General features: G+C 42.6%; 1 protein-coding gene across 7 annotated transcripts in view; it reads right to left on the minus strand.

Moving 5' to 3' along the window:
- Positions 1–19,754, minus strand: part of PLEKHG1 (pleckstrin homology and RhoGEF domain containing G1) — a 231,650-nt gene that overhangs the window by 100,735 nt on the left and 111,161 nt on the right. Inside the window, exon 1 of one of the 7 annotated variants that reach the window (XM_087425137.1) lies at positions 2,465–2,674. The exons of 4 other annotated variants lie outside the window; for them this stretch is intronic. The gene's annotated coding sequence lies outside the window, so the exon portion shown is untranslated. Of the gene's footprint in view, positions 1–1,800; positions 1,871–2,464; positions 2,675–19,754 lie in introns of those variants that run through there. 2 more of the 7 variants (XM_087425141.1, XM_087425140.1) reach the window with 2 other exon arrangements.

The raw sequence follows: 19,754 nt of genomic DNA on the forward strand, positions 1-19,754 counted from the left end.
GAACGTGACACCAATGTCCTAGAGTATGGCAGAGCATGAAGACAGAAAGAACGGTGCAATAACTGGGTCTGGACATGCCCTGAGCCACCACTTGAAAAAGTCTGGTTCTCCTGAGGCTGACATGCTGGAGAACCCATGTGGTGAGACCACATCGATATGCAGAGAGATGCTCAAGGAACTCCAGCTGTGTGGCCCCCGCTGTTGGAGCGTTTCCAGCCAAGGCACCAGTCGTGTGAGTGATAACCCTTCACGATGACCCCAGCACTGTCATGCCTGCCTGCAACTTCATCAGTCCCTGAGCCAGGGCCACCTGGCAGAGCTGCTCCTGAACTCCTGACTCACAGAAACTTTGAGAGACTATAAATGATCGTTGTTGTTTAAAACTACTAGGTTTTAGAGCGATTTGTTATGTAGCAAGAGATAACTTGAACAGTCTCTATCAGAACAGGTCAGCTTTACCATAATATGCCACTGCTTTAACTCTAGATCAAAATTATCCTAAACAAACAAACCAAACCAAAGCCTCCATGTTCATTCACATGTGTCATTACTTTTAAAAATTTTATAGATAGAAGAAAAATAAACAGAGAGGTTAGGTAACATCAGGCTCAAAGTCGAACTGTGAATCAGAGACTACAGTTTCTGATTTCTAGTCTATTATTTTTTAGACTTGGATATAGATGCATAAAATAGTAGGGCAGAAAAGGAGCTTAAAGATCAGGAAATGAAGCATTAAACATAAGCTACTTGTGTAAAGCCATGGTACCAAGGCGCCAAAAAGGCTTCCATAGTGTGTGTGTGTGTGTGTGTGTGTGTGTGTGTGTGTAAGGGAACGAATATGTGCCCAACCATGTGTACAGAAAAAGCTCAGAGGACCAGCCAGAAATGAAGTTATGACAACACTCTCTCCTTTGGTTGGAGGATTTGCATTTCTGCCGAGGCTCTGCCCCATCAGGTCTGTATTGCAATCTTTGGGTCTCTGGCTTCCTCATGTGTAAGTGAGGGCGCCAGACTAAATGACTTCCCTAGGCCCCATCCAACCTTCAGGACATGCCTCCAACCCTGAAATAAACAACAAGTCACTGGATGCCATAGCTGCGTGCCCCTTCCTGGCTGGGATCACAGCAAGAGCAGTAACCACAAAACAGCAATTTTCTTCCACCTCCTTAATGCCAAGTCTTGGATGATGAAATATATATTATTGACTTTGCCAAAGGCTACACAACTCTATTTTTAATTTAGATTAAATAATAATCTATGCTCCAGGTTCACTTGGAACAGCATTTTCCTGGGAGTGTGGAAATCTCAGTCTCAGGACTAACTAAAAAACGATAGTTATATATACAGACTCCATCTGTATTGCACACACGCAGTTCCAAAAACATCTCTCTGCAGCTGAGAGGGAGGCATTAGGCTAAATAACATTTTCTTAAAGAAAAAGGAGGAGGAAGGAGAAGAGAAATCCACGTGACTAACAACAGCACTCTGAGTAAACAAATCCATCCGAAGAGCGCACTAAAGATTTTCTTAGAGAAAAAGAAGGAAAAGAACTCAGCGTCTAACAGTAGATACCCGAGTAAATAAATCCATCTGGAAGGTACAAAATCATATCAAATTTCATGTTCTTTCAAATTCTTAAGGGTATAGAAAATGGTCATAATATACAGCTGAGCAACATGGGTGGTTTACAAAACATATGTACATATGTGAGCCCAATTTTAAATTTAAAATGCCACATTTATTACCCACATTAGAAAAAGATTAAAAAAATACATGATAAAATATTAACATTGGTTTTACCAAGCAGGAGAATGGATGATTTTTTTCCTTTGATATTTATCTGGAAAGACCACTTTTCTTCCACAAGTGTATTACTTTCATAATCTGCAAAGGTTATTTAAGGAAGTTAAAATCACCACCTCAGTTTGTATCAAATATTTAAATATTTTAAATTAAAATAATTGATTTTTACGTTCAATATATGATGAATGAAAAGGAATGCCAATAGATACATCTTCTTTCAAAAATATTAGTATCACTAAGTTACAATAATTAATAAAACCAGATTTCAAAGGGCAACAGCATTGAATATAATGCATACCTCCTCTGCAATAATTCCTCCAAATAAAAGTATTTCTTACCAATAAACACTCAAAATAGAACCTGCATTTCCTTAGTCAACTTTTGTTAGCACCAGACTCAGACTAAATTTCATCAGTACAGTTGCTAAGCATAAAATTTGCAAACATTTATTCTGTTTCCCCAGCTCAGCCTGCACGAACCTCATAAAGAAAGCACATTAAAACACTGAGCATTCGATGCACGACAACTCAGGATTATTAGTTTTCTCCCCAGAGTCACGAATATCAGCTCTCTAGATATTTCAACCTAACTTTAAAGAAAGAGAAAAACCAAACCAAACAAGGCAAAAACCATTTAAGACAGACGGAGGAAAAAAAATCACCTTCTAGACTAATTCCATTGTTGGAGAACTCTTTTCAGTACATCGTGTTTATAATAGAACAGTTGTAATATATCCAAGCCAGCTGCTGTCCCCGCAGTGTTGTGCAGAAAATCCCTGGCGACAGTTTCTCACCGTAGTGGCCCGTCTCCGGCTGCTCCGAGAGGGAAGGAACAAGCTTGTCCGGGCATCCTTCTGGCACATTCACATTAGCACCTACCTGTCTTCTACCCAGGCTAAGCCACATCTTCTGCCTTGAGTTGATACAGTGACCTCACTGGGAGCTCAGTCAGGTAAAATAAGGCTGCACTAGTCTGTGCAGCTCCTTCCATAGAAATATTGCATGAGTCAGCTTTTATCTCTCAAAACCCAACACACAAAGGCTTTACAAAAACCTGATTTGCAACTTTCTCCCTGCCTTCTTCCCCGTAGTGTGCCGACCACAGGCGTCAGCATCACTAAGAGCCTTAAATGAAACATGACATCATTCAATTGAGAAACAGGACAATAGACACCACTGTGGGTAACTGGAAAATGCACACTTCACTGAGCAACACCCTGCCACTGCTATTCTTTTGTAAACATCAAATACAACCCACACTCGTCCAAAGCAGGCGGGCCTCTACCTTCCTGGCTCCGCCGCAGTTCTCATTAAACTCCACAAAAGAAGCAAGACCTTGGAGCTCTAATATTTTCAAGTTCATTTCCTGAATTACAAGTTTGCTTCAAAGTAAATGGACACATCTTTAACTTAAGCTTTAAAGGGAAGTTTGGAGGGTGGGGGTGGGTGGTGAATAATACTTAGCTGAAGGAAGTTTGGATAATGTATGCAGTTTCCATTAACAAGATATCTAACACAGTATTTTTTTTTTGCTGAGGAAGATTTGCCCTGAGCTAACATCTGCTGCCAGTCTTCCTCTTTTTGTATGTGAGTTGCCACCACAGCATGGACACTAACAAATGAGTGGTATAGGTCCACACCTGGGAACCGAACCCTGGCCACCAAAGCGGAGTACACTGAACTTAACCACTAGGCAACCAGGGCTGGCCCTCTCATACAGTTTTAAGTAAGCAAACTTAAATAAGGATACATTTAAGCTTGACTTTTTTAAAAACGGTATTTACAAATCGATCTGAAGACAAATACCTAAAATGTAAACTTACAAGCATTTCTTAGAAAATCAGTTAAGTTCTGTGATTTTATATTCATAAATACTAAGTATGATCTAACTTCCACTATTTAGTAGGAGACACCTTCAAATTATTTTGGGTTTTGATTTCCTTAAGGCCACTTCTCCTTCTTAAAATGCTATAGATATTTTTATATAAAGATTCAAAAGGTTCATATTTGAAACAGACACTGAGTTCTTTAGATGAAGGTCTTCAGAAGTACAGAAACGTTACTGAAAACTGATACCACTGCACCATGGAGCTATAACTCAAAATATGGATTATGCCCATGTATAGACACCTAAAACTAAACTATTTCAAAGGATCAACATCCTTAAAATAGAAGTTCCATTTAAAGCATTCATTTGTGGTTACGGAAAATAACATTAGCTGATCACCTTTAACATAGCTACTTCTATCATACCCATCAAGTAACTTTAAACTAACAACATAATAGGATAATTTGTTTTAATGCGTATTTCCTTTCAAATAAGGCTGAACACATACAGGGCTACTTAAGTAAGCCATTTGAATGGATTTATCAGTCAGTTGAGAAGACAATGTGTTGCAATGATTTCTCCTCCACAAAATTCACTAGTTTGATGGAAATCACTAATTCACAGATGCTGAAAAGGCAACTTGAGAGGAAGAGTCGTCCCTGGGCTGTGGGGAATCGCTTAACCCTCCATTTTGACCTCCACAGTAATCTCTCGTGTCCCCAAATGATGTCCCCCATACCCAGGACCGCGTCTCCGTGTCTGTTTAGCTAAGAGTCAGCTCAAATCTTACTAGCCCCATCTAGTCTTCCACAGCAAGTCCAGCCCACTGGTCTTTCCATTTGCTAAATGGCTAGTCATCACACTTAGAGTAAGCATCTCACGGTCTCATATTTAATTTTTTTTCTAATCATCTCTCTCTTACCCTGGATTATCAGCTTGGGGAGCAGGGAACCTTCCTATACTGTTGACTTGATATTCACACAAAAGATACAAAGATCTAAATTCTTAGATGCAGTAGTATATACAGAGGCTCCTGGCTTCTTCTTGACCCAGTTGTTTTCTGTGTATATCTCAGATCACAAGTTAACTACTTCCATCGTCTAATAAAATATTATTGTATTTGAATTTTTTTTTCTTTTTTGCCAAGAAACATATTTTTTAAAAGCCATTTCTCAGAGATGCTGTGTACATCGCAAGTGAACAAACACAACAAAGCTGCTTTGAGTGTGCATGGGGGCAGTCTGTAAACCTTTCCATTGCACAAGTGACTTGGCTTGAAGGACCGCTTCGAAGTGACAGCACAGGCCATATTTGGTCCCATGGGACAGTCATTTGTCAGTTCACCTGTGATTCCTGCTTTAGCAAAATCATCAACTTGTATAAGTAAATACCTCTTATTTCACTTGCAAGTAACTGAAACCACTCTATATTACATCCACCAACATGCAAGGTTCATAGTATTTTGAAGCTAGTTTTCTAAAATAAGTTTTCTAAATAGCTATATGAAGCTATTTTTCAGAGCAGGGAACACACACAAACACACACACACACACAGACATTTTTTGCCTTTATATTTATCCTAGGACCAAGTATTTGCTGAATGAATTAACAAATGGATAGTGCATAGGGCTCGTGCAAGGATAATACAGAAATATAACAGAGAGAAAGAAAAGGAAAGAGAAAGTTACATTTCTTGAGCAACATTTAAGGTTCTTTCATACCTGAGAACAGACCAGCCTTCCGTGTCTGTATTTTCTTAAAGCCCCTGTTTGTTGCACCTTAGCTCTGTGATGGTTCTGCTCTCCCGTCCTTTCCATCTCATATCCCACACACCTGTTACACGGGGCGTTTAACAGTCCTTGCAAGTACCCTGCTCTCTTGCCACTGGCCTTTTGTGCGTGCAGCAAAATCAATCCCAAGAAATGCAAAAGACGCAAATACAGGTAGCTTTGCTGCTGTCTGCTGCATACTTGATTTGGCAACATTAACAGTAGGTGAAAAGATTGTTTTTGCTTGGCAAAATCTCTTTTTAAATAATAGTCAGAGTGGCCACAGATAAATTGCACATTTGCGCCTTGTTGGGGAAAAAAGATAGTCTTACTGGAAAGCAGCTCTTGTTAATTCCCTCACAGCACTGGTCACACAATCAGGAAGTATGGGAACTATTCACAGTGTCCCCACCAGGAGTGGGGACCAAGAGGCAGAAAAGCAGGGCCCACAAGACATGTCTACCAGCCAGCAAGCCAAGTGCAGGCCAGCCTTGTGGCCTCATTGGAGGAAAACCAGAAAGCTCCACCATTTAAAAACGTCACTGCCCAGAAATCTGCCACAGGGCCCGCAATTTATGAGAAACCAGCTCTTTTTGATTTAAGGTGAAAGTTGTCAGTTAAAACTCTCATATCCCCTGGGAAGGGTTATGCAGTCATTGCCACATTAGTGTGAATTAGCCTGCACATCCTTCTGAGGAAGTCCACAGGTCTTGTAGGAAGGAGGCCAGGATGGGCTTGTCTGGTGGGGCTGGGGAGGCTGAGTGGAGGAAGCCCAGATAGCATGAGGTTTTAGGGGCTTAAAAAGGTCTGACCTGATTCAGATACTTGGCTGACTTTGCAGGCAACAGCTCCAAGCAGCTGGGCAATGAAGGATGAAAAGAATGGCCCAGAGAAAGGAAGCAGGGCAAAGGCATGCATATGTTTTTTGTATTCAAGGAAAGATTTTGCCTCATATAATCAATACTGGCTAAGGCAGATTTAGAAAATAATCTTACATTTTCAGATACAAAGGTGCTAGAAGTTATAAGTGGTATTTCAAAACACAACTAATATTTTACATATGGAAGATAACAATTTAAATGCTGGAGGAGGGGGGAAGCTGTTTTTCTTGTGATTTAAGATATTAAATCTTAATCACATTTCTTGGGAAATGTGTGACACATTTCCCAAGAAAAATGGGAAAACCAACTATTTTCTAAAGCACAGGCCATTGACAAAATATTCTTAATTTTTTTTTTAGTTTATTAGAACTTTTTTCTTTGAAAGAAAAAGGCACGAGATTACATTTCCTAAGTGCATGCCACAGAATAAATGTGATAAACATTAAAGTCAATTGCAAGCCAAGAGGTGTCACACATCCCCATTGATGTCCCTTAGGAGGACACACTAATCTTCCTCCTGAAAGTAAGATGAAATGTACTAACACCCGTCTGCATTAAGTTGTTTATTAAAAAATCTATATATACTCTTCCAGACAGTCTAGCCTAAACCCAGAAAACGTCACCCACTGTAAATTCTGCCTTGCTATTGTTATGCAAACCAAACTATACACTTTGTCAAACTAACAAAAAAGCTAATCTGGTTTTTTCTTTCTAAAGGACTATTTTCAAAATGCAATGATTTTAATGGCAAGTGAGCTTGTCTTCACAAATTTAAAAAGTGTTTACTCTCAGCAAAAGACATAGGTCTAAGGCAGACTAAATACCCAAGTACAGGAGAAATTAAATGAAAGTATTATTTTTTGTTAGTCCTGGAGTATTGAATCTAAGAATGGAAACCAAACTATAAATAATAAATAGTTGCCAGCACTCAAATTATCCAACTGAAAATATAATTCCTCATCCCCTAGTGCACTAAAATGTCAGTACTGAGGCATGGTCATAAGGATTTTAGAAAACAAAGACACAAAGCCCATTATTCACAACACTTTTCTCGGCCCATGCTTACCTTGCAATCAAGTCATGATTTAACTTCTCCATCATGTATCAGTCAGCCATGAAAACCAACTGAGGTCGCCTGGAGGGGCACACATTCTTGAACTCTAAAATCCTCCATGGGCTCATTTTTCTGTCTCTATGACAATCATTAGCTCCATTTTTCATACTGTTCTTTTATCAGGATATTTTGGTCTTTATTGTCCAGAAATGATGAAATCAAGTCTTAGTTATTTCTGAACTGAATAATTTTTAGATATCAAGCAAGCAATATGTTACAAATAGTCTCTTGCTTTCCATACTAGATCAGTCCCATCTTTGAGGACACCCCGGGAGGACTCGCTGTGCTAAGCACAATGAACTAATTATCCCTCTAAGAATGCAGTCTGTTTCCAGACGCATTTTTCTCCAGGAGATAACACACATCTAATCCATTCATAACGAAAGGCATTCAACACAATCTATACTTTCGAAAACACTCTTTAAAAAATGTACTTGAACTTGTGGAAGGGGCTTGGAGACTCTGTTGAAATCCTGCAGCAGTATTTTCCAAAATAATAATTAAAACAAGAATCTATTATAGTTTCAGAGTAACAACCATGGAGGTTCATAACCTTTACGTGAGCTCGCAAAACCATCTCATGTCCCCGCAGAGAGGAGAGACAAGCCCCCTTGGGTAGGCTTCCCCCCACAGCTCCAAGCTCGACATGGCTAACTGTACCCCCATCCTGTAGACCCTGCGATGGTGGGCTCAGAGAGACATTTATCAAAAGCAGCAGAGGTGAGGATGTAAGCTAGTGTGGGAGACATAGAGAAGCTGCTCAGAGCAGCCATAAATCAGTCTCTGAGCTGGTTCTGAATCTTCCCGACAGCGACTGCCATCCTTTAGGATCGCCACCATCAGTCTTCTTCCCCCAATCCCAAGGCTGCCTTCAATGTCACCGTGGCTGACAGTTTAACCTCTAGATGGATGACCTGAGAGCAAATGGATTTACCCCAGGGGAGGCTATCCCATTTCTAGAACTGAAGTGAGGTGGTTTGAGCTTCTATTCTTTTGGCCTCCTGAACCAAGTCATGAAGACAATCCTATTAGGGCACAAATTTGTAAAGGGGCAAATATAGATCTCAGTCCAGGAAAGCAGAACTTATTCCTCTCTAAAGGAGCTGAGATGACTTATTACTCCCCAGGATTTTTTTTTTTTTTAACTAAAGACAGCAATGAGGGCCGCCAACCTTAGGGATATGATTACAACGGGCTTAAACACTCCCATTCAAAGCACACACAGCAACAATCTGCGGACCTTTCTCCCTTCACGCCTTCTCTCTACTCCAACTAAGAGCATCAACCACTTACTAACCCTCATTAACCAAGGACCCACCCAATGCCAGGTTCACGCTGGGCTCCATGAAAAGACATGAGCTTTGCCTTCTGGAAGCTCCTGGCTAGCATCAGATAAGTAATGGCAAGTGTGATGAGTGTTACGAAGCATTCAACAGCTGCAGATGTAACAAGAACTGTGTCCATAAACATTTCCTCTATTTTCCTAAACTATTTTCCCCCTATTTTCAAGCTGCCTTTCAAGTAACATTAAAAATGGATAGCAACTTTATGTTGACAGGAAAATCAAGCTAAGGGAGGTTGCCTTCATATATAGTTCCCTTTCCAATCTTGGAGGGGGAGCTGGGTTGGACTCATCTTTCATCTCATATTTAATTACTTGGTATCCAAGCTGAAAGCCAAACTTGCTGGAAGTTTTTGAGTCTAAACACTTGCCTAATTCCCAGTTCCCACAGAGGGACATGAAGTAACTTGTTTATGTTAACAGAACAAAGGGAACAGAGCTCTCTGTCAGGCTGCAGGTTCAGTTTTAATTAGGCCAAGAAACAAGTGTAACTAAATTTATTTTGGTTTACTATGAATAGAAATTTTCGAATCCTTTACAAGAAAGAAGGAGAAAAAGCCAAAACATTCACACTAGCGGTTGAGAGGTGTGGGATTATGGGGGACCCTCACTACCCACTGTGATCTAGTTTCTATATTTTCTTGAATGAATATGTATTATTTGTGTAGTTCAAGTAGAAAAACAAAAAGTAGTTTACGTGATGTTTATTGCCCATGTGCTGACCCCTTCCTGCCCCCATCTTTCTCTGCCCTGCTCTGCCCAGGTCTGCACGTCCTGCCCCCTACTGGCTGCTCCCCGTTGGGTTTGGCCAATATTATGAGGCAGGAGGAGAGGGAAATAGGTGCATTTATTCCTGCTCCCTGGCTGATTTAGGGATCTGGTGTTTAGCAGTGGCTGCATCTGAGGCCACCCTACCTCCATAGTTCCAGCTCTAATTGGGCTCCTTTGACTATGTTGTCCCTTTGTCCCTGGGGGGTCCGTGTGAGTTGTCCCCAAGAACTGCAGTTAAGGCTTCCTGCCATTGGTCCAGTCTCTGGGTGCTTCACATTCCTTGCTGGCTCACACACACCTTAGCCACATCCCCTTTAATGAAGTAGCCCCTTCATTAAACTCTCCGTTGGAACCAGCTGAACTAATTCAGTTTCTTGCCAGGGCCCTGGTTGATACAATGTCACACTAACTCCAGAATCTCTGGTCTGAGAGGCTAACAGTTGGACTTCACATGCTTAGTCAGAATGTTGACCATAGCTTTTTACTGGGTGGTATATTGCCAAATTTTAGCTTCTTTTTTGATTTACAGCCTGCTTGATTCAGGTCAATGAAACAACCACTTAATTAGAACCTATTCTATGCCAGAAGCATATTTTTGAATTTGATATCTACCAGTATATTCATTTACTCAGCAACATTTATTGAGCAGCTACGATGTGCCAGGCACTGTCTTAAGCACTAGAAATACAACACAGAACAAACCAGATAAAAATCCCTGCCTTGGGGCCGGCCCCATCATCTAGTGGTTAAGTTCGGCTGCGCACTCCACTTCAGCAGCCTGGCTTCAGATCCCGGGCGTGGACCTACACCACTTGTCAGCGGCCGTGCTGTGGCAGCGACTCACATACAAAATAGAGGAAGACTGGCACAGATGTTAGCTCAGGGCAAATCTTCCTCAGCAAAAAAATATCCCTGGCTTTATGGAGTTTGTTTTTGAGTGGGAGATGAACGAACTGAAATCCTACGATACCAGTATACCAACATTGGAAAGACACTTTGAAGTTTTCTAACCTAACTCCTTATCTGGTGTTTGAATGATCACTTACAATAGCTCACTGGGCACGCCCAATCCCTGCTTGGAGACTGTCAGTTTCTGGGCATTTGATCCCGGCTCAGATAGTCCATCACACTTTGTGGCCGTTCTAATCTTTAAAATGCTTTCTCACACTAAGCTGAAGTTCTTCAACGACCACTCTAGGAAAACACAGGGCAAATCACACCTCACCTCACCTCCATTTTGAAGTTCATGAATTAGATCTGAGATGCTATCAGGTTTCCCATAGGAATTTGTCTCCTCATTCAAATATTTACTGAGTAATGCCCTAAGCGATCCCTGGAGGCAGGGTTCAACAGGGTGGGGGGACGGGACGGAGAGTTGCCCCCGTGTGGTGTGGGGAGCGGGGAGCGTGGGATAGTACTTACAAATGGCATCTGATTACCTTCTCCATGTGTCTCAAGATCTTGCTTTCCTAAGCTTCCACCAAAGTCTTTTCAGAATCTTAACAATCCCCATGTCAACTTACTACTGTAAAAACTGTGGAAAAGAGGCCATTTTTAGAGAACGTCCTCTGCGAAATAAATGTTCTCCCTGCTCCTCCTGAGTCAGACTTTGAGATGCAGCAACAACACTCTGTCCTCAAAGGGCACGGAGCGTGGCCAGGGAGACAGACACTGACCAGCCGCACGAGTAAGTGATTAATTCTCTATGAGATGTGTGCTATGCAGGGAAGGCAATGCGTGCTATGAAAACATGCAAAGGGGCACCAGGCCTGCTTTGGGGTGGTCAGGGAAGGCTTCCCTGCAGAAGGGATGTGTGGACTGACACCTGAAGGCTGAGAAGAGGTTAACTCAGGGAAACCAGGCAGAGAGAAGAGACCGTCCGGATTGTTTTACTTCCTGGAAGCGTAGGCTGCTGGGAGACTTGGCATTACGCCCACACAGACCACCCAACCTACATCTTTTTCTGGACAATCTTGTTTGCAAATATACTAGTGCATATCACAATTAGTAACTATGTTTACTGTCACCACGCCTCCCTATTAAAGAATCTTCTAGTTTCCTTCTCTACTCTGCGGTGACCTCTTCCTCTGATCTGCAAATATCAGCCTCTCTCTTCTCGGCTTTTCTTACGCCTCCTCCAGACACGGGGCAGAGCTGCCTGGGCAGCAACCATGACTATGTTCTTACCCAGTCATTTGGACAGGGCCCCCTAGTAGGTGTGGTTACAGCAACTCACAACATAAACTTCCGTGCCCAGCATTTTCATCTAAGTATAATCAGATTAAAATGAACATCAAAGGAGCCCTAAAAGAAGAAGGGGTCACAAAAGGACAGACTGGGGGAGGGGTCACTCCACTCAGTTTGTCATGCTACTTCTAGAGGACTTAAAAATTGACCGTGTGCATTTGACCCTTGAGTATTTCCCAAGACCAGGTGGTCACCTTTCCTAAGGGACCCAAAGCCAGAGACAAATGTCTACTGCCAATATGGCTCCAAACATTAGACATCTGCTTAGGAGTCTGTACAAAGGAGGACATGACAAAATGGCAACCCCCAATGTATCAAGCTGCTCTAAGAGTATTGGAGAGTTAGCTATTCCCAATGACTGTTGGTTATCAGCCTGGTGATGTAATAATAAAAAACCATCCCCAAAGCTGAACTTATTTTGTTCAACCTAAACCATCATTTACTGCTCATGAAATGACACATGGAAAGGACACAAGACCCGGAGGAATTGAGATGTGTGGAATCTCAGTTCCACCAGGCAATTTTGTCATCTTGGGCAAGTCACTATTGGGTTCCAGATTCCTTCTGGATTAGTGAAATGGAAACTCTGGGGTCTATGACATTCAAGAAGACTTTCCAAATCTATGAATCTGAGATTCCGTGGTTTTGGGTGATGTATTGACACAATGACCCATGTCTTACCTCCACAGACAGTCTCTCTTGAGGCTCTCATACAACTTGAGGATCTTAAATGTGGTCCCATTGTTATAGTCAGATAACCACGAATTGATGCAAAACCCAGGAGCATGTTCCTTCATATAGGGAAACTGCTTTAAATGACCTATAATTCTTTATGTGGCAGAACTTGTGATAAACACTGTAACTCAACTATTATCAACAGAAAGATTCCCCACAAAGTTTTTTAACAATATCATCTTACAGTAGACCAATGTCTAGCATCAAGATCATGCTTTTTACTTATTCATTGGCATCATCTCCACTTTCTGCAAAATTGCATTCTGGAAACCAGGTTATAACAAATATTATGCAGTAGTTCAGTTTACCACAGGGATATATAATTTGGGGTTGCATTCCAACCAAGTACCTGCCCTAAGATACTCCTAGAAGAGTGGTAACATAAAAGTTGATATCACTGTACAACTGCAAAAATTATGCTCCTACAATACACAGATAATGTAAAGTATGGCTTGTTCTGAATTATCTAAAGAGCTCATATACTTTAAGAACACATGCAATTATGGTGATTAGAACAAATCCATTGTAATGACTGTCCAAGTTGAGCCTCCATGGAAATTGGGCAAGACTGGGAGACTCTTTGCAGCTGCCGCTCGACGTGGTTACTTGCTTTGATTGACTGGCTGATGGACTGATGGGTTGATTTTCAAGGGGCTTGTCTAAGATGGCTCCTAGAAAAAGAATCCTGACAATATCTGAAACCGGGATTCAGATATTTTCAGGTGTACATCACAGATTCTGTGTGGGGAGCTGAGGGTAAGGCTGGAGGAGAGCGATCTGATGGTAACGAAAGACTTGGTGGCCCCGGGAGAGACGGAGAAGGAAGTCTGGCATGATAAACAGAAGCAGCACAAGGACATGAGGGTCAGCGGAGGTACTGGTTTCTGATTTCCTAAGTGGCAAGTACTCAGGCTGGCCTCACCCCCACCATCCCGGCAGCCTGCGAATGCCCTGGAGAAAGAAGAGACTGGGTGGTAGAGATAACAGCTGTAACACCTCAAGCAATAGCTGTGGGGTTCTTCTATCTAAGAGAAGAAGACACAAGAGGAAAGGGAGCCCTTTCTCCTATCAAGAGAGAGGTGAGCATCCCGGGTGTAGGGGTTGGGTGGCAACCAGGTGAACTGCCAGGGGAGCTTGGAGACTCCCAATATCTCAGGGCAGGGTCTCCCGGGAGGGTAGGCATCCTGGAGTAAAGGGCAGTGATAGCACAGCAGGGGGAATGGGAGCCAGGGAGAGAGGCACCGCCTGGGAGTAGAGGGAAAGGGTGGGGTCTGGTCTCTGTGCTGGTGGAAAGGGACAGCTGAGCTGGCAAAGTTTAGTTTTTTAATGTGACTTAACCCGTACCCATAGGGCCGGTGAGGCCTGGTATAAGCTGAAGACTCCCCTAGAAGTTGTGATCTGAGGCTGAGCAGGCAGAGTGTGACCTGAAGACTTGTTATTTGTCAACACTGCATTTAAATTCCTTTGAATCAGTGAACCAAATTTTAAAAATCAGGATATTTTCCACAAAAATCCAGATTTTTGCTTGGGGAGGGGAGGCCAAAAAAAGAAACACTAAACATCAGTCACCACTAGTCTTACATCCCCACCCAGCAGCCATGGGTGGAGCTAAGCTTGCTCCCTTTGCCCTGGCCGTGAACTTTACATTTTGCCGCAGTCCCCACCACTCCCTTCAGTATTACACCCATCCCCCTTCACTCCTTTACATGATCTGCCTGGCCCCAGAGCCTGGAGGCCTTTGACTCTTGGTTACAGACATGGACACATTTGGATACTACACTGTATACTAGGTTAGCAATCCTGGAATGAGCAGATGCCTAGAAATAATCTGGTAAGAATAATTTATTTTTCTTTTAAGTCATAAGAAAATGAAATATACAGAATTAAATATATCACTTGTTGTTTGCCACTCTATACAAGATTAGGACAAAAAAAATGTGCCATAAGACCAAAACCACCATGGAAAGATTTAATGAGGGGAGAAGGGAAAATGTCTGCAGTGGAGTGGTGGGGAGAATATTAATTGCTCATCAGGAAACTTGAATTGCCTTTACCATTTAACCACATGAGCTCTTATTTTCGTTTTTCCACTCTTTATATTAATCAAAGTCTTTATCCTACTAGTTCTTTTATAAACCTACAACATATCAATAAAGGCTAGAATTTGTTCAGGGTCTCTGTGAAGAAATTAAGACTGAAGAAGCAGTTTAATTGGTAATTCTGCCAAACCAAACACCCAAATAACTTGGTGTCATAGTTTTTGACATTTAAAAATCCTGGGACAGTAAGACAAAAACCACAGTTCTGTGGGGCTGGCCCTGTGGCCTAGTGGTTAAGTTTGGCATGCTCCACTTTGGCGGCCCAGGTTTGGTTCCTGAGTGCGGACATACGCCACTCGTCAGTGGCCATGCTGTGGTGGCGTCCCACATACAAAACAGAGGAAGACTGGCACAGATGTTAGCTCAGGCCTAATCTTCCTCAGCAAAGAAAAAAAAAACACAGCTCTGGAAGAATGACACATTGTCTGGCAACACTTGGGGGTCTCTCCCATCTACAGACCCTCATACAAGTATTGAAGTGGGGATTTGTTTTTGATACTCTTGTGAAAAACAAGCCACGATCCACTATAAATGTCAAAATCTACATACCATATCCTAATCGCATAAAACATCAGTTTTGTTTTTTAAAAAATAATAGGGCAGAAGACTTAGAACTGGAGATCCTAGTCCACCAGCATAAACAAGAGCTGTAAGACGGGGTTTACGGGCAAGAAAGAAAGAGGATTAAGCAGTCCCCCTAAGTTGGAAGTGCATTTGTGCATTTCTGACACTGAGCGTTTAAGATACCCAGAGGCGGGCCGGCTCCGTGGCTTAGCGGTTAAGTGCGCGCACTCTGATGCTGGCGGCCCGGGTTCGGATCCCGGGAGCGCCCCGAGGCACCACTTCTCTGTCCAACGCGAGGCCGAGTCCCACGTACAGCAACTAGAAGGATGTGAACCTATGACATACAACTATCTACTGGGGCTTTGGGGGGAAAAACTGAATAAATAAAATCTTTAAAAAAAAAAAAAAAAGATACCCAGAGGCATTCGTTAATCATCAGCATTTTTCCTAGAAAGGGGAAAAAACCCCACCCTGCACCCCACACCAGTGTTTACTGCTTTCTGAGCCCTGGAGATAAAAATTTTAATACACAGAGGCCTCCCTGAGGATTTGAGGACGTGCCCAAGTCTTTCTGAAGAAGAAATGTCTCTGATATGTGATATCTTCCCTCAGGAACATGAGGAGGAGGGGGTGGGTGAGGGGGACTGAAAAACAAAACCAGCTACTTGCCCCTAATCCTGATGTGGTAGAAAAAGGAGAAAGCTAAAAACTTCCCTGAGGGAAAAAGCGACTCCAGCCTGAGATGGATCCAGTACGTCTAAGAAACTTCAGGCTACTTAACGTGCTTACGGTTCTCGTCACAATTTTGAAATGTGTTTACGAGGCCACACGTTTTGGGCACACCTTGTAGCTGGCCCCTGGCCTTCAGGCTCAGCTGCCATGTCACAGTGAGGGCCAGAGCAGGGCAAGGCCTGGAAGACCCCGATTCAGGCCAGATGAGGACAGGCTGGTGTCCGTGTCTTTCCCCTGGGATGCTTCTCTGGAAACCCCGTGACATGAAAGTGTTAGAGAGCAGGGGGTTCTTTTTCTCTTCTGCATCAGTAAGTCCCATTCCATGATTTTATTTAAAAAAAAAAGTTCCTTTGAAGATGGGTTAAACCATTTATAATTTATGAAAACGAGTGTTCTGATGGTATACCTTCAAAATATACTTTGCATTTCAGTTTTTGGTAGATATTTAGAAATTTTAATCTATCTAGATATTTTAATAAATCAGTTATCATCGTGGTGCTGTAAACCAGATGCATGATGAATGAAATTGGCGATTGTTAGTACATGCTCTAAACCAGCATTTTTCCAGGTGTGGTTCAACACCTCCTAAGTCACTGTTATGGACTGAATTGTGTGCTCCCCACCCCCCAAATTCACATGGGGAAGCCCTAAATCCCAACGTGACTGTATTTGGGGATAGGGCCTTTAAAGAGGCAATTAAGGTTAAATGAGGTCATGATCTGATAGGACTGGAGTCCTTGTAAGAAGAAGACAACAGAGTTCTCTTTCTCTCTCTGCTAGAATACAGAGCAAAGGCCATGTGGGGACACAGCGAGAAGGCAGCCGTCTGCAAGCCAGGAAGAGAGGCCTCGGCAGAAACCACCTTCCTGGCATCCTGATGTTGGGTTTTTAGCCTCTAGAACTGTGAAAAAATAAATGTCTGTTGTTTAAGCCACCCAGTCTGTGGTATCCTGTTATGGCAGCCTGAGCTGGCTAATACAATTACCATCAGCTTGTATTTTCAACAAGCAACCAGATTGCTGGGCCCTCCCTGAGAACAGTAAATAGGAATCATTAGGGATGGGAACCCAGAAGGGGCATTGGTAACTAAGCTCCCTGGGCAATTTTGGGCTTTGTAAAGGTTGAGAACCATTGTTTGGGGGGCGGGGGGGCACGGGGTTCAAGGTTGCTGCCAGCCCCCAACCCTTCCCTCAATCTCCCCTATTCCATCACCCCAAAGAGGAAAAGCTTTATGGGGCCAACGATAAAATAGAGACCTCAAGCCCTAAAATAAGGCTCCCCATAAGAGGAATAGAAGATTATAAATAGAACTCGTCAGGAATCAGGTTGGAGTCCAGGGCGAGGTACTTTGTAGGAAAAGCCACTTCAGTCTCTATATTTGGGCTCGTTCTGACAGGACAAGAGGGGCCCTTGAGGCCCGCGTGAGATCTGCCCAGTTCCATTGTAAGGAGACCAGATGAGGACTTGGGTCTGAAGCTAAAGGTACAAGTAAGAAAGCATTTGTGCTGTGGACATTCCCCACCCCTCAGGGGCCAGTGTGGAGATGGCTGGTTGGGTGCTAGTGGGTTTGTACTTGAGATCCTGGCATCTCCTTCCTCACTTCAAAGGATCAACCAAGACTGGTTTTCAACATCCTAACGGGTAAAAATGGAGTTGGACCATCAACCATTAAGCATACTTTCAACTCTAAAATTCAAAAGCCGATAGAAAATAAATATTTGCTATTGTTAAACTCTTTCTTAAACTCCTCATGAAAATCACCAGAGTAAAGATTCTACTCAGCCAGCCAAACTGAAAAAACTTGAAATGAATTTAGTTACAGTGTCAGGAATAATTACAGTATATAAGCAAATTCAAAGGCACCAAGTACATTCAACTATGTAAAAATGCTACACAAAATCCTGCAAGTCTTCAAAAATCAAGGTATTAAACAACCATCAAACACTATTTGAAAAACAGCATGTTCTCAGAGGATGAAATCAGGCCACTAGGATTTTTAAAGCGATTCTTACATATTGCCAGTGTGGAGAGCCATGGCTGTGCGAAGAATGTTACCAAACCTCCCAATTAAGGCAAAATTTAACAAAAAAGCAGAACATTTTCTAGATTTATTTTTTTATACTACAAGAAGTACTCTTCAAGTAGAATAGAGCTTTTCTAATGGACAGAATGAAATTATATTTTAAGTATTAAGTCAAAATCTAAAAATCCGCAGTACATAATCTGTGTAGTCTAACCTGCTTTCGTTTTGAATAAAATCATGGGAAAGAGGTGAGTAAGGAGAGAGGTAGGAAAGAACAGCATGGTTTGCTCCATTGTGAGACTGAAAACCTGGGTGTGGCTTCCCCTCCCTGGCAGCTTGGTTCTTCTCCAAGAACGCTGGCCATTTTCTCATCGGAAGGCCTGCCCAGAGAGAGGGAGAATGATGGAGATCAGAACACAGGCCTCGGTGAGGTCCTTTGATTTCTGCAGGTGCAAATGAGAGAGGTATTGCTGGGTTCCCAGGGCCATTCAGAGGTGCTCCATATACTGGATCTTTCGACAACCTCTGCGTTGTCCAGTTGTGTTTGCGAAGAAGCAAACGATGTCCATGTCTCATTTGTTGAAAGCTTAGTTGTTTTTTTTTTTTATTTTCCCCCAAAGCCCCAGTAGATAGTTGTATGTCATATTTGCACATCCTTCCAGTTGCTGCATGTGGGACGCGGCCCCAGCACGGCTGGAGAAGCGGTGTGTCGGTGCGCGCCCGGGATCGGAACCCTGGGCCACCAGCAGGGGGGCGCGCGCACTTAACCACTAAGCCATGGGGCCGGCCCAAAAGCTTAGTTTTATATTTTAAAAGTATAACAGCTAAACTGGTGATGCCAAAGGGTGAATTATGGAGTAAGATACACCTAGTTTCAAATCTTGGACCTGTAACTTACCGCGTGATCATGGATGTTAATTTCAGTCAACCTCAGTCTCTTTAAAATCAGGGACCATCTTAGTTTATAGGGTTACCATTTGATTTAAGTGATATGACACTTATAAAACATCCATGATGGTGCTTGGCACCTAACAGGCACCCAAAAGTATTAGCTTCTTTTCCATTATAGATAGACAATTATCAAATGGCTAAAAAGAACCCAAAATACAGATAAGTCTAAATTTTTTTCTAGTTAGAACACGGAAGCCATCACAGGTCTTACCTGCATCCCCTTCGCCAGATTCATAATGACAACCAATGCCTTCCTAAAGAATTATTGCTTTTTCTTTAAAAATTCAGTTTCTACGCCATCCTTAGACGCACCCCAAAGTGGAGCCTTCCTATGAATAAAAATTTTAACATGTTCAATTTATTATCTTATTTCTTTTTTTTTGTGAGGAAGATCAGCCCTGAGCTAACATCCATGCTGATCTTCCTCTTTTTTTTTTGCTGAGGAAGACCGGCTCTGAGCTAACATCTATTGCCAATCCTCCTCCTCTTTTTTTTTCCCCCCCAAAGCCCCAGTAGATAGTTGTATGTCATAGTTGCACATCCTTCTAGTTGCTGTATGTGGGACGCGGCCTCAGCACGGCCGGAGAAGTGGTGCGTCGGTGCACGCCTGGGATCCGAACCCGGGCCGCCAGTAGCGGAGCGCTCGCACTTAACCGCTAAGCCACGGGGCCAGCCCCATATTATCTTATTTCTTTAGCAAGTGTTTAAGAGCACTTCTAATATATAGTCACGTATAGGTAGTAAAGCTGTACAGGCTATAACTCCCATCCTCAAAGTTCAAAATTTTTTAGGGGGAGAGAGAGAGGTCTGCTAACACCTAGTGTGTGAGTTATTTCCTCCCGTGTGCCAGCTGCTGTTCTACATACCTTAGATCATTCCTCACAACCTGCTTAGGA

Source organism: Ceratotherium simum, chromosome 38, assembly GCF_057802395.1.
Source record: "Ceratotherium simum simum isolate JZ-2026a chromosome 38, ASM5780239v1, whole genome shotgun sequence".
In the NCBI taxonomy this organism is placed as follows: domain Eukaryota; kingdom Metazoa; phylum Chordata; class Mammalia; order Perissodactyla; family Rhinocerotidae; genus Ceratotherium; species Ceratotherium simum.